The sequence below is a fragment of the Saccostrea cucullata genome, unplaced genomic scaffold, assembly GCF_032062105.1.
Source record: "Saccostrea cucullata isolate Sc308-1 unplaced genomic scaffold, CSIRO_AGI_Scuc_v1 ctg18546, whole genome shotgun sequence".
NCBI classification, from domain to species: domain Eukaryota; kingdom Metazoa; phylum Mollusca; class Bivalvia; order Ostreida; family Ostreidae; genus Saccostrea; species Saccostrea cuccullata.
The window spans coordinates 882-5,695 of record NW_026940044.1 but is presented as its reverse complement, the minus strand read 5'-3'; the positions used below and the strand labels follow the sequence as shown (position 1 = coordinate 5,695).

Sequence of the window (4,814 nt, the reverse complement as noted above, 5' to 3'; positions counted from 1 at the left end):
TATATAAAACATTTAGAAGTGTTATTGGGCGCCAATTTTTTTGAAACTGTCTAGGTTTATCACCTTTTTGGGAAAACATGAAATTATACCTAATCTTTGTGATATTTGGGGGCTCGTTATTTATAAAAATACATTTAATTGCCTTAAGTAAATAAACCTTTAAATCATTCCAAAAGAATTTAAAAAATTCAACCGTGTAACCATCACTACCTGGAGATTTGTTATTTTTCATATTTTTAAGCACTTCTGCTACTTCCTTTTTATTAATATCACACTCAAGTTTCTCAGATGTATGCTTATCTAACTTTGGGACATCTTGTCCTTGAATAATTTCTTCTAAATTAATATCTAAGAGCTCAGAAACTGAACTTGTATATAAATTCTTATAGAATAATTTCACATGATTTAAGATTCTGCCTGATTATATATTTCCCTCACTCTCTACTTCTACCTTTTTAATAGTTTTATTTAAAAAATTCCTGGCTTTAAATTAAAAAAAACTTTGTGGTTTTTCCCCTTCTTCAATCCATCGAGCTCGTGATCTTATGATATGCCCCTGCAATTTTTCTTTTTTCAAATTTTCAAGACTCAGCTTTTTTTTTTCTAAAAGTTCAAAATTAATTTCTGTCATTGTTTCTAAATGTTCAATTTCCTCTAGTAATAATTTTTCTGAATTTTGTCTTTCTTTTTTTCTGAAAGATGAATAAGAAATATAACCCCTCAATTTCCATCAAAAGAACTTCAAAAAACAGACTGTGTCAATTTGAACATTACATTGATTACCGTCATTATTTGGAACATGTAAATATTGGGCAACTACCTTTTCTATAGTTTCTTTTACTTTTCCAACATATGTTTTATCTGTTAATAAGCTGTTTTTGAATTTCCATAACCTGCCCTCTTTCAAAAGAATTAAATTTTAATTCCATTATAACTAAAATGGTAGACCTGTAACCCGGGTTTAATAGCAAAGTTTTCAACCAAATTTGAAAGACTTTCTGAAATAAGAATATAGTCAAGGCGACCTTGTTTTAATGGATTTTTTTTCAACCAGGTATATATTTTTTTGTTGGGTTTAAAATTCTATAGTAGTCAATTAACTGAATATCTTCCATAATCTCTAATAGTTTCTCACGTGCTTTTGGGTTACTGACACTACGATAATTGAAAGTATCTAAAGAAGGGTTTAAAGCAAGATTAAAGTCACCACAAAGTAACAGATATTCATTATCAAATTCAAGAAAAGTTTCTCTAACTATATCCCACAAAGTAACAGATATTCATTATCAAATTCAAGAAAAGTTTCTCTAACTATATCATAAAATTCTGGATTATCAGAATTAGGACCATATATGTTTATGATAGTAGTTCTATTATCTTCAATTGTAATGTCTAATGCCAGCATATTCCCACTATTATCCCGTTTTATACTGTGTATTTCAAATTCAAAATTATTATTAAACATTATAGCAACCCCTCTTGCATTAAACAACCTGATCAACATAGTCACCTTTTTTTTTAAAATTTGTATACACCCGAGAGCCACAGTCACGTGTTTTAAAATATATCAACCTTATCTTTGGGTCTGCACACGTGCCAGTCACAGTCACAACCTACAGTCACTAAAGGTCACACCCAAAAGGTCAACAAAGAGGTCACAGTCACTTATCACTGATCACGTTTAAAAGAACGTGAACAAACTGACAGTCACAGTCACAACGTGATCATCATAGTCACGTGTTTAAAAAACAATTTATGTGTATAAATACGTGGAAAAATCTGACCACACTCACAAATTTTTACCAGTCTCAGAGAAAGTTAGACGAATCCAAACAAAACATGGAAGAATACCAGCAAAATCTCATTAAATCCAATTACTCCACACTGGTGAAGGAAATGAAGGCCATTCCTGTAGCTGGATATCTCAAGAAAGACCACATTATTACAGACGAAATGCAACAAGAAATACAGTTTGAAAAAACTACCTACAGTCGTAACAGGAAATTACTCAGCATCATTTTGAGAAGAGGACCCAAAGCCTTCCATGGGCTAAAGAGAGCCCTTTTAAAAGCTAGTCAACATAACTTAGCCAAGATGTTGAATAAGGAAGACACCGAGCCCTCTGACTACCAAAAAAAGTTATCCATGACTCGATCTTTTCTCGTCAACACCGCAGAGAGAAAGACAGAAAAACGTTGAATCATGCAGCTCCAATGTTCAACCTCAACAGTCTCAGGAAACACGATGCAAAATCAATTTCAACAATTTTAGTAAACTGTATCTCACAGCCCTGCCTTACCAGTGAAAATCATGGTACACATCCGTCACTTTTCTGAATCTAACGGATTTCAATTCCCAACAAAGAGAGGGGTTGTCTACCCCCTTACCCCGTTGGCTGAAATTTGAATGTCTCCTGGATGAGATTGAAGAATATCTACAGAGCCATAGGAGCCAGGAAGTGAGATCAGAAGTGGCACATTGGCGGTGGTGTCTAAGTTTCCCTATCCCCCGATTTCCCAACGGTAGACATTAGACACTACTGGAAACCAGATGATGCAAATGAACCAATTCCAACAAAGAAAGGGATCACATTGAACAGAGTAAAATTTGATAGACTTAGATCTGCAGTGTATGAATTACGTGAAAATGTGCCTGAACTGAATGACGCTCAAATATGTATGTTGAGCGAATCCTATCAAAGTCAGTTGGGGGTACTTGGTTGTCCAGAATGTTCCCCTTCGGTTATGAAGCACAACAAGAGCCAATGGAAACTGAGCCAAGTGAATCCCAAAACTCACTGACTATCAATGTAAACTATGAATAAATAAGAATTCTTTTTTGTCATATAATATTTCTTAAAGACACAATCTTAACATGTAAACCTGTAAACAAAAGCTATGTTGAATGAATGATATAAATATACAACATTGTCATAATAAATTATATGAATTAATTATACCACATATGAAAAACGTATCGCTTTCTTGTTTTTCTTTATATACATCTCTTAGAGGGTATCTAAATCATTTTAACTCAGAATGTCAAACTATGAGGATTATTTACGACAACTGTATTACACCCCTGGTAATCAAGGGGCATTCTCGGGTCCTGAAAAATTATATCAAGCAGTCAAAGAAAATGGAAAATACAAAATCAGTAGAGCAGAAATTAAGTAATTTCTAAACAACGAAGACGCCTACAGTCTACTCAAACCCACCCGTCAAACATTTCCACGCTCAAGAGTTGTCGTGATTACGATCGACTCCATGTGGGATGCAGATCTAGCCGACGTTAGCAACATTTCCAGCTACAACAATGGTTATAAATTTTTGTTGGTTATAATCGATATATTTAGCCGATATTTGTTTATACTACCCTTAAAAAGTAAACAACATCAAAATATCATCAATGGATTTAAAATCATTTTCCAGAAGGGGAGAAAGCCGAATACCCTACGTACAGATAAGGGTACTGAATTTAAAAACCGCTGGCTTAAGGCATTTTAAAAAAAAGAAAATGTAAATATCATGTACACACAGAATGAAACCAAGGCCAACTATGCAGAAAGAGTCATACGCACAATGAAGAATATGATGTATCGTTATTTTTTAAAAAATAGAACCTATGAATATACTAATATTTTACAAGACTTGGTAAAAACGTACAATACCAGACCACATAGGATGTTAGGGGGGTTTTCACCTGTACAGTACCCGCATCGTTATTCTTTACAATTCTATCGTGTTCTATCGTGCGTGTATCCTATCGTATCGTGCGTGTATCCTATCGTATCGTGCGTGTATCCTATCGTATCCTATCGTATCGTGTTTTCCGTTTATCAGGTTTTGCGTTTTCTATCGTGTTTTCCGTTTATCGTGTTTTGCGTTTATCGTGTAGATCGTTTATCAGGTTCTATCGTGTATCGTGTTTTGCGTTTATCGTGTAAATTCGGAAACCCTCGCATTTTATCTTTACTATGTAAAGGGTTCGACCGAGCTATTCCGAGTTTCTTTTTCGTTTTGTTAATAAAAATAAGATTAATTCAACCGAAAAAGAGACAATAAAGATTTATCCCTTTCTTTTTCATCAATATAAGAAAAATTAAAGCGTAAGAGGAAATTTAATAAATAATTAATTAAATAAATAAAATAATTATATCATGGTAAAGCAGAGAGTAATTCTTAAAATTTTTAAAACAGTAACTCTATTTTGCGGAAATGAAATTTGATCGATCAACTGGCCTATTTCTTAAAAAAATAATTTATCGAATTTTATGATTAATTTTGTCAAAATTCAATACTATAAATGTTATTTTCTCAAATGAATCGGAGTAAACGAGGATAAAGATTTTTGGTAAGCTACGATGTTCGCGTAGACAAAAAGCAAATGAATAAATAATAAGCATGATATTAAAATGTATCTTTTTAATGCAATATTCTGTTTTCCCTTGTTTATCGTCTGATAACGTTAGAAATGTCTTTACGCGTGTGACCTGCATGTATGCACAATTAATATTTTAAGTCTTGATGTTACAAATATAATGTAATATAAGACAATGATCCAGATGATTTTAACAACGATTTTGGCCGTATACGTTCAAATTTAAAATTTATTTTTTAAAGCTAATTATAAAGTCTAAATTAATAAAAGAAATCAAAATTATAAAATATAATCAATGAAAATATTCTACCCAATTTATCACACTATCGTAATAAAAATTGCAGTAAATATAAGAATGAAACAAATTTTATGAGTTTGCAGTTTTAGTCTGTCAAAAGATAACGAACGCGAGCTCTACAGATAAAAGTAATTAA

General features: G+C 32.4%; 1 pseudogene; it reads left to right on the top strand.

The window, feature by feature from the left end:
• Positions 1 to 1,732: 1,732 nt before the first annotated feature.
• Positions 1,733 to 2,824, top strand: LOC134254657 (uncharacterized; annotated as a pseudogene).
• Positions 2,825 to 4,814: the final 1,990 nt, after the last annotated feature.